The 15,123-nt window shown below is 51.9% G+C and overlaps 1 pseudogene; it reads right to left on the bottom strand.

Moving 5' to 3' along the window:
• Window positions 1-3,032: 3,032 nt before the first annotated feature.
• Window positions 3,033-8,120, bottom strand: LOC117084447 (annotated as a pseudogene).
• Window positions 8,121-15,123: the final 7,003 nt, after the last annotated feature.

Here is a 15,123-nt window from a genome sequence, read left to right as displayed (position 1 = left end):
AAACACAAAGGATTTTATTCAGAAATTACACACCAAATGCTGGTGAGGATGAAACGCAATAGGAAGGGCCGTTGATTGTTGGTGGGAATGCAAAATGGTATACAGCCAGTTCGGGAGACAGCCGGCAGTTCCTTACAAAACTAAACATGCTCTTACCACGCAATCCAGCAGTTGAGCTCCTTGATATTTATCCAAATGAACTGAAAACTCAGATCTACACAAAAGCCTGTACATGAACGTTTACAGCAACTTTAACCATAATCGCCAAAACCTGGTAGCAACCAAGCTGTTCTTCAGTAGGTGAATGCACCAGCTCTGGTGCACTCCGACTGTGGAATATGACTCAGCACTAAAAAGAAATAAGCTCTCAAGCTGCAAAAAGACATGGAGGAATCTTAAACACATATTACTAAACTGAAAAAAGCCCATCTGAAAGGGTTATATACTATGCGATTCCAACGATATGACATTCTGGAAAAAGCAAAACTATGGGGACAGTAAAAAGATCAGTGCTTGTCAGGGGTTGCGGGATAGAGGATGAATAGGTAGGGCCCACAAGATTTTCAGGGAAGTGAAACCATCCTATATGATACTACAGAGGTAGATGTCAGGACATGTTCAACCCATGGAATGGGCAACACCAAGAGTAAACCCTAACGTGAACTGTGGACTTTGGTTGACAATGATGTGTCAGTGTAGGCTCATCGGCCGTAACAAATGTACCCGTCTGGTGCAGGATGGCGGTGGGAGGTGGTGTGTGTGGTGAGGGTTTGGGGGCATGTGGGAAATCTCTGTGCTTTCCACTTAGTTTTGCTGTGAACCTAAAGTCGCTCCAAAAAAATAAAATCTAGCTGGGCGCGGTGGCTCATGTCTGTAATCCAGCACTTTGGGAGGCCGAGGTGGGTGGATTGGTTGGGTCATGAGTTCAAGACCCATGTGGCCAATGTGGTAAAACCCCATCTTTACTAAATATGCAAAAATTAGCCAGGCGTGGTGGTGCATGCCTGTAATCCCAGCTACTCAGGAGGCTGAGGCACGAGAATTGCTTGAGCACAGGAGGCGGAGGTTGCAGTGAGCCGAGATGGCGTCACCGCACTCCAGCCTGGGCAGCAGAGCGAGATTCAAAAAAAAAAAAAAAAGAAAAAAAAAAGTGCAGGTGTATCAAGAAATGGTGCTACCTATTTGTCTATCTCCCAGATATGGAAGCCAGGATGGAATCCTCTATGAATTAGAAACACATACTGAAGTATGAATGGTTTTTAAAACATAAGTGAACAATAAAGTGAGAAAGGGAATGCAATTTATTAGCACAGGACAGTGTATATTAAAGACACACACACAAAAATATGCCTTTGACAAAGATGCAGGGCTACACATCAGAGACATTGCAATGGATGGCCATGGTGGGGCGAGGGGGAGGTGGGGACAGGAACTGGGCCCAGAGATGAAGGGGGGAAGAGGAATGCAACAGAAGAAGGGCCTCAAGGCTGATGCTGGCAATAAACTCTGAACTGAGGTGGATGATGAGCCCAGCCCTGTATACACCTTCCAGTTACAGGCGTGATTACAATCTTTCCTATCGGCAGAAAGGCTTGTGCATGTGACCGTGATGTCATGTGACCAGGGGGCAGCAGGTTCTCCCCAGAAAATCACAAGCTGGGGGCTCGAAGACAGGTCTGGAGGCAGGGGCTGCACATACCTGCCAGGAGCGCAGTGTCAGCGGCCCTCCCAGCCCAGACAAAGTCCCCTCAAAGTTGGCCTCTCTGTCTTGGGGGAAGCACAGCATACTGGCCACAACTTAGCTTGAGTTTCTGGATTTCTCAAGCCACAAGCTTGCAATTCCCAAGAGCAAAGTTCTCCAGGCTGGTCCCAAGGCTGGGCGATGTTTGGCTTTCCAGCTCCCTTTCCCATCTCACCTCCTGCTCCCAGAGGAACGTCTGTGTTGGGAGCAAGCGAAGCCCAGGGATGGGCCACAGGAAATCTCAGAGAGAAATGGTCCCGAATGACAACCTTCAGAGCATCAAGGAGTTTTTTTAAAATGTAAAGTTACCTAAGGACTTGGATAGACATTTTTCCAAAGAAGATATTCAAATGGCCAGTAAGTACATGACAAGATGCTCAACATCATTAATCATTAAGGAAATGCAAGTCCAAACCATAACGAGGCACCACTTCACACCCATTAGGATGACTTTTATAAAACAGAAGGTAAGTGTTAGGATGTGAAGAAATGGGAACGCCTGTGCCCTGTTGGTAGGAATGCCAAATGGCACCACTACTGTGGAAAACAGTATGATGATTCCCCCCAGATTAAACACAGACTTTCCACAGGATGCAGCAATCCCACTTCTGGGTATATAGACAAAGGACTTGAAAGCAGGAACGCAAACAGAGATGTGTATACTCATGCGCACAGCAGCACTGAAAAGATGGAAGCAACTGGCCGGGCGCGGTGGCTCAAGCCTGTAATCCCAGCACTTTGGCAGGCCGAGGCGGGTGGATCACGAGGTCGGGAGATGGAGACCATCCTGGCTAACACGGTGAAACCCCGACCTTACTAAAAATACAAAAGAAAAACTAGCCGGGCGAGGTGGCGGGCGCCTGTGGTCCCAGCTACTTGGGAGGCTGAGGCAGGAGAATGGCGTAAACCCGGGAGGCAGAGCTTGCAGTGAGCTGAGATCCAGCCACTGCACTCCAGCCTGGGCAACAGAGCGAGACTCTGTCTCAAAAAAAAAAAAAAAGATGGAAGCAGCCCAAGTGCCCATTGACGGATGAATGCAAACCCAAAATATATAGACTATATATACAGGAATATTATATATGTTTATTTAATATATAATTTTTATATATTTATATATATTTATGTTTATATAATATATATTTTAAGGCTGTAAAATATTCTCATATAATATAATATGTAGAAACATAATATTATTTATATATTATATAATTATATATTACCTATATTATATATTATATTATATATCTACATGTATTATATAGGAATATTATACAGTCTTTAAAAGGAAGGACATTCTTTTTTTTTTTTAGAAACTGATGTTTATTTTCCATCAACCTTATTTCCATGTTGCTGAAGAGCCTGTGCAGGAACAGCTTAGGACCATTCAGTGGTTGCTGCTACCCATTCAGTGGCCTGAATTCAGTGGCCTGAGCAGTGGGAGCTGCAGACCAGTCTTCTGTGGCAGGCTGAGCGTGCCAGTCTTCAGTAGGGAACTGTTGAATAGGCACAGAGGGCACCTGCACGCCGTCAGGCCAGTCTGCAACCTCAGGCTGAGCAGCCGTGAACTCGGGAGGTGGAGCATCCATTCACCCTGAAATTCCTCCTTGGTCACAGTGTTTTCAGCAGCAGGCTGCTCTTGTTCAAGCTCTTCAGGATCTCTGTAGAAGTAGAGATCAGGCATGACCTCCCACGGGTGTTCAAGGGAAATGGCACCACGCATGCACAGAACTTCCCGAGCCAGTATCCACCACATCTGACCCACTGAGGGAGCTCCCTTGTTGCATGGGATGGCAATGTCCACATAGCACAGAGGAGAATCTGTGTTATGAGCAGTGGTGGGTAGGTTAACATAAGATGCCTCCCTGAGGGGCTGGTGGTCAGCCCTGGGGTCAGTAACCACAAGAAGCCGTGGCTCCCAGAAGGCTGCCTGGATCTGGTTAGTGAAGGTCCCAGGAGTGAAGCGGCCAGCAATTGGAGTGGCTCCAGTGGCAGCAGCCAACGTCAGCACGGCCCTCTGACCAGTATTCCTGGAGGATATAACACTGACATCAGCAGGGTTTTCAATGGCAACAATGGCACGGGCCGCCAGCAGAAGCTTCTCCCAGGTCCTCTTCAGATTTAGGATGTAGATACCGTCACTTTTTCCTTTTGTAGATGTACTGTTCCATCTGCAAGTCAAGATTGATGCCACCTAAGTGGGTTCCTGCTGCAAGGAACTTAAGGACATCCCCCTTCTTCATTTGAAGGACATCAAGGGCTCCGGACATTGTGAAAATTTCCTTTAAGTTACGATGGAAATCCAGAACAACGCCGGATGGACCCCTCTGCAGGTAGCACAGAAAGGCAAAAGGAAGGAAATTCTGATACACACTACAACAGAGATGAAACGTGAAGGCTAAGTTTCAAGCAGAATAAGCCAGTCGCTAAAGGACAAATACAGTATGTATACCCCACTTATATGAAGTGCCTAAAATGACCAAGTTCATAAAGGCAGGAAGTAGAATGGTGGTTGCCAGGGGCTGAGGGGCTGGGGAAATGAGTCCGTGTTTAATGGGTCAGAGTTTCAGTTGGGGATAAAAGAGTTCTGGAGATGGATGGGGGCAATGACCGCACAACAGTGTCAATGCCACAGAACCGTACACTTACAACGCTGAAAATGTTGTCTTTTATCACAATTTTTAAACAGTTGCTTAAGAAGAGACTAAGCAAAGCAGATGCATTTCAGAGCAACCCCCACCCCTCTCCTTGGTGAAGTCTCAGAAGGAACTTGAAGCTGGAGTAGAAAGAAAGGAAGCCTGGCTCTTAATAAGTTCTTTGCCTCTAACGGAAATGAAACGGGAATAGAGTGAGGTCTCACGCGTTTGGTCCTGAGGCCGTCCTGGGCGAGGGCGGATCCTGTTGACCTCTGCTGAGCAGGATCCGGCTCCCCCGTCTTTCTGCAGGGGGCCAGGCCTGGAAACGGGTGCACGTGCTTACCCTTGTGTACACGCATCCGTCACATCCACATGGGGACCTGCCCGTGTGTTTAGAATATGTTACGCCATTCTCCGTGCCTTAGTATCTGGGCAGGTGGCCCTATTTTTCCCTTCAAGTCACTCCTTCCTAGCCAGTCCCATGCTCTGCTGCAGGGCCAAAGACCCCTCACGCAGCAGGGCCAATGGCAGGACAGGCCTTTAGGCGGACGGCTCTCTGCTCTAGTTACCCCCAGCAAAAGGGGGCGGGCCTCACGCCCTGACCAAGGCTCAGATGAGCAGCCAGTGCGGGCTGAAAAGTTTTGCTGTGGAATTCTGTCCTCTCAACGATAAGTGCAGTCTCAGCCTGTCTCCAGCTCTGGCGTGGCCAGCACTTTTGTTATCAGTGATGAGCTCTGCTCTGACAAACGCTGACCAGCCTCCTGCTCCTGGGGCCACCTGGCCAGTGTCCTTGAGATGATTGTGGAGAACTGGAGCAGACGCGATAAACGCAATTGCACCTGGACTTTGGTTCGAGTGTCCTGGAGGCTGCAGGCAGGTGGTCCAGCCAGGCCTGGGGGAGACTCACCACGACCACCCTCTGGGGCTGGCTGTGCCTGTGTTCAAATCCAAGCGAGTTCCTCGGTTCCTCACCTCCCAGTCCTGTAGAATGGCGATAATGCAGATAGCTCCGCTGCGGGGGGCTGGGAGGGAGAAGAGGAGGTCACACCTAAGGTTGGCAATTGATTGTCAAAATGAGACATTCCTGGGAACTCTGGGGCCCTTTTGCTCCCTTTCCAGCCCACGATGGGTGGTCTGGGTTCTAGGAAACCAGCAAGAGCTGGAGAGGGAGGAAAGGGAGAGAGGAAGCGGCGTGAATGAGTGGGGGTTGGGCATGAGCTCACCCCAGTGGCACTAAGCCTAGTGCCCAGAGCCTGGCATTGGGAAAGCTAGCTCTTCTCCCTCCCAGCTGTACCAAAACTAGCACCAGAGAGAACTCTGAGCCTGTCTAGCTGCAGGTGAGACCCGTCCTCCACCTCTTCACCAAGGGAAGTTAAGCAGAGGGTCAGGGCACGCCTTGGAGCTGGGATAGTGCTGCCTGACGGTTTGATCTCTCTGGGTTGGTGTCATCCGGGCATCATCTTCATCGTCTTCATGTTTTAGCATTGGTGAGGGTGTACACGGGAACAAGGGTGAGGGGGGCAGCAGAGAGCCTATGGGGTGTTCTGTGCCCAGCCCTGACCAACAGAACAATCATAAGCTGCTATGGGTTGAGTGGTGTCCCTCCCAAATTCCTGTGTTGAGGTTCTAACTCCACCCACTGCCTCAAAATGGGACATTATTTGAAAACAGGGTTGTTTGAGATGTCATTAGTTAAGATGAGGTCATTAGGATGGGCCTTAATCCAGTATGACTGATGTCCTCCTAAAAGCGGGGAATTTGGACACAGACGCACAAAGAGTGCCGTGTGAAGACAGAGGCCGAGTGTGGGTGGTGCCTCTGCAGGCCAAGGAACCAGCCCTGCTGACATCTTAGTGTCAGACGCCCGGCCTCTGGGACCGTGGGACGATACACTTCTGTCACGTGAAAGCTGCTCAGGTTGTGGTACCTTGTTACGACAGCCCTGGCAAACCAACACACATCCCCTGGGAAAGGGCTCAGCATCCGGACCAGGGGTAGATACTGGCCAGCCTGGTGCCAACAGTGATTCTTTTTAAAATCAGCTCTGCACTCTACAAGTTGCCAGGGAGGACCAAGCTCCTCAGTATTCCTGGAACTCCCCCGGGACCAGTCCAGCTTCCGGGAGGCAAAACCAATGTCTCATCTAATTCATGCGTTCAGCAAACACTGTCTGGGCGACAGCTCTGTGGCAGGTGAGGCTGGGCACTGGGAATGTACTGGGCAGGGGGCAGGCTCTGTCCCTGCCCTTAAAGGGCTCGCTGGCAGCCTGGAAGGGAGACAGGCACTTCCCAAATACAGGCTCTTCATGTATTGTGACAGCGAGAAGCTGGGCTGAAGGACGGCCCAGGGACCTCTGGTCTCTTTCCCTAGGGCAGCCTCCTTTCTCACGCATGCAAGGCCTTTGAGGAATAAAGATCTTGGTTCTCAGGACAGCTTCTCACAGGTGGTAGGAAAGGTGCCTCTCCCAAGGAACGTGGGGTGGCTGGCTGTCCAAGTCAACCTCTTACCCCCCGGCAGGCACTGTTTGTGAGAGCGCTCCCCGAGAAGCCTGCACATGCTCCCCGAGAAGCCTGCACACGCTCCCCGAGAAGCCTGCACACACATCTCGTCCTCGAGTGTTTTCCTGGGAACCCGACCTGTGACAGCTGGTGCCGGGAAGGATCCTAGGAACAGACTCTAAAATGGGACCTTGGGGCTGGGTGCCCTGCCGGCCGGCTGGCAAGGAGGACCAGGCACACGGCTGTGGCACAGCTGTTCCAACTCGCCCGGCGGGGAGCGGGTGGGAGGGATGTGCTGATGGAGGCTGGTCCCGCACACTGTGTCCTGTGACGCCGCAGCTGGGAACCAGACCCTGGGTTCAGGTTCGGAGCTGTGATGACTTAACTCCCCATCAGCAGGAAGTCCTGTCTCCTAACACCTTGGTTTCCTGAACTATGAGGGGGTGAGGTGAGCTGATTGGCCAAGCTGATTCACTGTGGTCCCTTCCAGCTCTAGCATCCTACACAAGCCGGAGAACTAGGGAGAGGGGTTCGGGCGGGATGGGAGAGCCCTGGAGCCAAGAGTGTGAATAAGCGAAGGGGAGTGGATGGAGGAGATTTTCTGGGGCCCACGATGAAAGCAACCTGTTTCATCCTGGGCTCAGGCCTTCCCCTTCCTCCCCCAAGTCCTCCCAGGTTCTGGGGCGAGGGCACCTATCGCTGACCCAGCTGAGCCTGGATTTTAGTCTACGTTCCTCAGGATGCCCTTGCCTCCTGGACTTCCTTTTCTTCCTCTTGCGTCTGTCCCAGTCTGGCAGGAGTGTGCACTCAGGACCATTAGCAGTTGGGGAAGTTGGAGAGGACGTTGCTCAGGCACAGGTTTCTGGGTTGTGGAGCCTTGAGGAGCCTCTAGGCTGTGGGTGCCCTTCCTGCATCCCCCCCACCGCCAGCCAGCCCTCAGGCAGGCACTCAGGGAAGACATGGAGGCTCTGAAGGCCTAAGTGACTGCTTGAAGGCCACACAGCTAGTCACAGGGCCACATCCACCACTTCCAAATCCAGGACTGAGTAGCTCCAAGCCAGAGCTCCTTCTGCAGCCCCCTCATCTTCCTCATTGAGGCCACCTGCATTGTTCAGAGTCGAGAGGTGACATTGGGACTGTGATTGGGACAGCGGAAGTTTTTCTTTTTTGTTGTTGTTGTTGTTTTTGAGATGGAGTCTTGCTCTGTCGCCCAGGCTAGAGTGCAGTGGTGCGATCTTGGCTCACTGCAACCTCTGCCTCCTGGGTTGAAGTGATTCTCCTGCCTCAGCCTCCTGAGTAGCTGGGATTATAGATGCCCGCTACCACGCCCGGCTAATTTTTGTATTCTTAGTAGAGACAGGGTTTTGCCATGTTGGTCAGACTGGTCTTGAACTCCTGACCTCAGATGATCCACGTGCCTCGGCCTCCCAAAGTGCTAGGATTATAGGCATGAGCCGCTGCGCCCAGCTCTTTTACTTGTTATTTGCTTATTTATTCATTCCAAAATGATATTGAATAGTTATTTAAAAGGCTTTTAAATTCAAAATAAAGAGTTAAAGAAACTAAAATAAAGTTTAAAGAAAGTAAAAATTACCCTTAAATTCCACCAACTGGAGCTAGTCACTGCTAACAGTTTGGTGAACAGATTTCCAGACAGCTCTATGTGTGTGAGTGTGCGTGTGAGTTTGTATGTGAGATTTTATGATAATGGGATTATATACTGTTTCATAACCTGCTCTTTTTACTCAACAATATGCCATGGAACTCTTTCCACATCGGTAAATATAGCTCTGCCCTTCATCTAACAGCTGCAGACCATCATCCACTGCATTCCACTGGGAAGGAAAGTATGGACCATGTTTCATTTACCCAACCTGATACTGGGCATTGAGGCTGTTTCCAGTATGTCTCTCATTACAAAAAAACCGAGGGATGGGCACGATGACACCTCTGTCTTGTCAGCTGCTGTCTTCAGGTCCATTTCAGCAGGCTGGTCTTAAAGAACACTCCCTACAGCAAGTAAGGGCACTGCGCTGCCTCATTGCAATGGCAGATCCTCGTTTTCAGGAAATCCAGGGCTCCTCCCCAACGGGCCAGGACAGCAGAACCACACACACACAGAGACAGCCTTCTCCTCGGGAAGTTCTGGGGGAGAGGCAGAGAGGCCCTTGCCCCGAGTCCATATCTAAAGTCGTGGCTAGTTGTCCCCATGACAGTCTGCTCGGCTTCCTGCTGGAGTCTGGGGGGCCCTGAGGACGGCCTGCAGCTCTGCGGCGCGCTTGGCTTTTCCTCCAGGAGGCAAGTGGGCTAAAGAAACTGGGGCCGAAGGCGGCTGGCAGGCTGAGGGCATCCTGGCTGGGATGGAAGCCTTGGCCTGGTGCTGCTGCCTCTCTCCAGGCTCCGGCATAGGAGCTGAGACGGTGGGATCGAAGAAGTCAAGCTGACAGTGGGAAGGAGAGACCCACAGCCAGATGATCATAGGGGTGACAGTTCTTATGCACTTGGTCGGGGGGTGGATGATAAAAACGGGGACTGGGAGGCGATGGGGTAGTCTCTCCATGATTAGACTATGGTCTATATATTGGCCAGGTGAGGCCTTTAAACAAAACACAGACTTTCTTTATACTTACGAGCAGTTTAAAGAGCAGGCCAGCTGGGCAGAAGGTACAGAGATCTTCCATCTACCTCCTGCCCCTACACAGGCGCAGCTCTCACTATCACCCTCCCTCAGAGGGGTGCGTGTGTCACAATTCACAGCCTTTCCCTTACACGGCGCTATCACTCAGCCCACAGTTGTCTCTCTGTGGATTTGGACTAATGTGTCTATAACGACATGCATCCACCACTGTGTATACATTTGTAGTTAGCCTCCCTTTCTTAAAACTATGCCTTGCAGTGAAACTGCAACTCCCCTGCCCCCAACAGACACACGTACATACACACACACACATGCAGACACACACATGCACAGACACACACGCAGACACACATATGCACACACACATGCAGACACACACATGCACACAGACACACACACATGCAGACACATGCACACACACACAGACGCAGACACGCACACAGACACATATATGCAGACACACACAGACATACACGCAGACACACACACACATGCAGACACACAGGCACACACATGGACACACACACAAGCACACACACACACGGAGACATGCACAGACACACATACATACGCACACACATGCATACACACACGCACACACAGCCACATGTACACACGTGTGCACACAGACACGCACACACATGCACACACACAGACACGCAGTCACATGCACACACAATGCACATGCACAGACACGTGCACACACATGCACGCACACACACACACGTCACATGCACACACAATGCACATACAGACACGTGCACACACATGCACGCACACACAGACACACAAGTCACATGCACACACAATGCACATACAGACACGTGCACACACACGCACACGCATGCACGTGCACGCACACATGCACGCGTGCGCACACACATACACACACAGAGGTTTTTTTACCAAGGGAAGAGAAATAGGTGAATCTATTTTACTGTTTTCAAAGGCAAGCTTTCCTCTCCACCCCTGCAGTGTGTCCCACGGCCACAGATGGGTTTACTGCGGCTACAGTGATTCCATCACCGGCTGGGCTCGGAGACTGGAGGAGGCCTTCCAAAGGGGGCAGGAAGAGAAGGAGGGAGCAGGCAGAATCCCAGAGGCTTCGTGGTGGAATCTGGCCAATGATCCTCTTTGACGGAGGCTCACGGGTTGCCTGTGTGGAGCGTGGCTGTTCCTGAGCCGACTCACACTAGCTCGATCATGAAAACATCTGTTGCAATCTCCAGTTAGTGCCTCTGCCCACAGATGGCCTTTGAAAAGTGCTTTTGGTGCATTCTGCCTCTGAGACATAGGCCCCCACCCTCCCGCCTCCCTCGAAAGCCCACAGAACCGACAGGCGCTTTCAGGAGTCCACACCAGGACAGGGCTGTGGCTGGGCCAGGGCGGAGGATGGTGTGGTTTGGGGCAGCCGGCATCTATTTCCCATTCTTTCATTCTTTACTGATGGTGCCCTGCTCTTTCCTCGTCTCCAGTCTCAGGCCTTGGACTTCTGGAGCGGATGGCTCTGCCTCCAGAACCAGGGCTCTGCCACATGACACAGGCCTAAGCTGACTCACACATCACAGAGGTTGCCTCATGACCTGGTTGCCACCAATCAAAAGCGCCTCAGGCTTCCCTCTGAGGCGGCTCCCACCGGCCATCCCACCTAACGTACAAGGTGTGTGGGGCCGGGAACCGGTCTGCAGCGATCCCCAGGGCTTCTTCCAGGGACAAATGTGAATCCCAAGGTCACAATCAAGGAGATACTTAGAAACAATTCCCCTTTGGGATGTTAAAAGGCTTCCAACAACTGGACTGTTGTTGACAGACCCCTTGAATTCTGTGCTGCAAGGTTTCCTTTTGGCTGAACACTGAGAAGACACACGCCAACCCCAGCTGTCACCTGTTCGCACGCTCATTTCCTGCCCCATCCCTGAAACCCCCACTTATGCCCATCTCGGGAACTTTCAGCTGGGACTAGCTCTGGTTCTTGACTCTGAGCTATAGAAGGGCCTAAGGAGACCCTGGAGTGCCCGCAGATGAAGAAACAGGGCACACAGAGGGGCCGTGACTTTCCCTGAGCCACACAAAGCCAGGACAGGAGCCTAGGAGCCCCAAGGGCCCATCTCAGGATCTTTCCACTGTCACCACTTACATCAGTTCAGAATGCAGCCAGCTGAAACAAGGGAAGACCGGAATCAGCTGTCAGGGAGTCTAGACTGTTCCAGGCCTGGGTGCTGTCACCTGAGCCGAATGCTGCTGTCCTTTTGCTCTGCTCTCCTGACCACGCGGTTCTTTTCCTTGTGCTTCTTGCTCCATTTTCCAGCAATCCTGTCCACTCTCCGGGCAGGAAGAGGGAGAAGGGCTCCAGGGCAATGGGCTGTGCCAGCTGTTTGTTCCTCCTAAAAAGCCTCCCTGAAACCCACGCCCTGGAACTTCTTAGGTTTCTTCAGCCAGAACTGAGTTGCCTGGGCACGCATGAGTGAGTATTTTTAGTCGGGCGCATTGCCACCCGAACAAAATCGGGGTCTGCTAGACAGGAAGAAGGGGAGAAGACCAGCAGCAGAGTCTGCCACACAGTCGCTGGATGGGGATCTTGGCTAAGAATGCCCTGCCCGGTAAACCACCAGGCCCTTCTCTTCAACCTCCAACAACCCAAAGACTGACCACAGCACAGCAGATAACATTTGGTTTTTCTGTGGAATTGGAGGTTTCCAGGGACCTCAGAAGCTAAGAAGGAGGAAGGGGGGTATTCTGACCACATACGACCTTCACATGCTAATCTCTGAGTTCTCTCCTCTTCCTGAGGGCCCTGCTCAGAATCGTGAGGGTGGGAAGTGCAGGGCCAGAGGGACGGGGGAGCGACATGCTGGGAAAGGGTGAAGTCAGAATGCCATTCTACCTGCAGCCCGCTTGCTTGGAGACCCGGGCAAGGCGCTGAGGCACCTTCCTGCACATTCCACCTCTCCACATGGAGCCCACAGGGCCCATGGACACAGACCTGGCTTTTCTTCCAGGCTGGGCCCAGACTCCTCCATGAGGTTCCCTGGTTAGGGAAAACCACTCGCCCTTCCCACCCACGCCCTTGAGCCCCTGGGGCAGGCACCTGTCAATGCACTCATGGCGTGTGAGCTCACCTTGACCTGAACAGTGTTCTTCAAAGTGAGGTGGACTGAGGGCAGCACTGGACCACCTGGGAACCTGCCAAGCTGGGGTGCAGTGACGCAATCACAGCGCAGAGCTCACTACAACCTCCAACTCCTGGGCCCAACTGATCCTCCCCTGTCAGCCTCCCGAGTAGCTGGGACCACAGGCACACGTCACCACACCTGGCTAATTAAAAGCTTTTTTTTTTTCCTTTTTTTTTTGGTAGAGATTGGGTCTATGTTGCCCAGGCTGGTCTTGAACTACTGGGCTCAAGCAATCCTCGTACCTCAGCCTCCCACAGTTCTGGGATTACAGGCGTGAACCACCATGCCTGGCCAATATATATATTTTTAGAGATGGGAGTCTCACTATGTTGCCCAGGCTGACCTCAACTCCTGGGCTTAAGCAGTCCTCCTGCCTCAACCTCCAAGTAGCTGGGACTACAGGCACACACCATGGCACCCAGCTCCAAGTAGCTGGGACTACAGGCACACACCATGGCACCCAGCTCCAAGTAGCTGGGACTACAGGCACACACCATGGCACCCAGCTCCAAGTAGCTGGGACTACAGGCACACACCATGGCACCCAGCTTCACAGTCTGTGTTTTAATCAGCCCTCAGGTGATCCTGACACATGCTCAAGGTGAGAGCCGTTGATGTCTATGAGTCTCCGCTGTGAAACCCAGCGTCCGGCCTATTAGCACCAACCCAAAGGCAGCTGAGAAAGTCAGAAACCAAAAGAGTCCACCTGGCTCCTCTCACTTCAGCACAGGCAACAACCCTGTAAAGACTCAGATGTGTTTGAGTCTACGAATTACTGCTAGAGCTAGAAATCGTCAAGGCACCATACCCACTTCTTAGTTTATAGATTTGGGAACTGAGATGGGGAGAGGAGAAAGTACTGGCCCAGGGTGAACACCAAAGTGGAACTAGAATTCAAGTTTCCTGAATCTTAGGTGAGTGAGCTGGTTTTTATTCCACAAAATTGGAATATCTTTTTTTTTTTTTGACAGGGTCTGGTCTGGAGTGCAGCGGCACCATCATGGCTCACTGGAACCTCCAAGGCTTTGGCCGCCTTGGGAGGTAGGATCTAGGGAAGGGGCCCTCCAAACCCTGGAAGCTGGCTCAGGTCTGTTTGGGGTATGAGTTCCAGGATTCTGGGTATCGGGAACATGGTGTGAAAAATGGGCTCTGAGGCCGGGTGCGGTGGCTCATGCCTGTAATCCCTTTGGGAGGCCTTTGGGAGGCCAAGGTGGGCGGATCATGAGGTCAGGAGTTCGAGACCATCCTGGCCAACATGTTGAAACCCCATTTCTACTAAAAATACAAAAAGTAGCCATGCGTGGTGGCGGGCGCCTGTAGTTCCAGCTACTTGAGAGGCTGAGGCAGGAGAATCACTTGAAACCGGAAGGCGGAGGCTGCAGTAAGCCAAGATTGTACCACTGCACCCAGCCTGAGCAACCAAGCAAGACTCCGTTTCCAAAAAAAGAAAAGACCCTTGAGTGAACGCATCCCTTTTCCCTGTGATTCCTCCCTCTGTGGATGGGGTGTGGTCTGGCGGAGGGCTCCAGCAGAGGCCTCTGAAGGCTTGCTTCTCAAAGGGTGGTCCCCGGACCACCCGCGCAGGCACCAACTAGGAGTTGGTTAGAACTGCAGACTCAAGCCTCACGCCAGGCCTTCTGAACCAGGATCTACATTTTAACAAGATCCCCAGGCAATTAATGTGCACGTCAAAGTCTGAAAAGCACTGCTTGAAAGCACAAAACTGAGGACTAGGGTCCCTCTTGCCTAGGTCTCGGCGTGGTACTGACAGCAGGTATCAGTAAGTATTTGCTTGACCAATGGCCAATAGACCTACCACAGACCTGGTAGCCGTGGGGGTGCTGGGGAATGGCTGCCTGACTCACAAGGATTTCATTTCCTTTTTCTGGGGCTTCGGTGGCCATGTGTCAGCGAACAGACCCTGCTTCTGGCCTGTGCTGACTGGTCCAGTGACAGACACCTGAAAGCCTGATGCACACTGGGCCAATCGGATGATCTCTCCCAGGAATTTGAAATTGAAGACAAGAAGACAGGTTCTGGGTAATAGCCATAGTGACAGTGAACATCCTTCCCGCACCCGCCGTCTGCCAAGCACTGTGCTGAGTGTTTTGCGTCTTAGATTCGATCTTCACAACCGCCTCGCCACGCCGGTGATCGTACTCTGTGTGTTTTTCCTTTTCCAAAAGTTCAGGGTGGGGAAGTGGTAGCATGAGGCGAGCTGGGGTGACTGTGCAGCTGAGACTGGGCCATGTGATGCAGAGACAAGGTGGGTCAGCTCTGGCCATCCAGGTCCCCAGGAATTGACTGGCTTTGTGATCATTGAGCCGGCTTCATGGAAAATGGCCTGTGTGCAGTGGTGGGCAAGACCTGGCTCTGGGAGATGGCCACAGCGGTGAGGCGGGATGGTGTGGGGGCCAAGTGAAGCCATGAGAGAGGGAAA

This window comes from Trachypithecus francoisi, unplaced genomic scaffold (genome assembly GCF_009764315.1).
Source record: "Trachypithecus francoisi isolate TF-2019V2 unplaced genomic scaffold, Tfra_2.0 Lachesis_group0, whole genome shotgun sequence".
Taxonomy (NCBI): Eukaryota; Metazoa; Chordata; class Mammalia; order Primates; family Cercopithecidae; genus Trachypithecus; species Trachypithecus francoisi.
The sequence above is the reverse complement of the archived record's forward strand: the minus strand, read 5'-3'. Positions and strand labels throughout refer to the sequence as shown.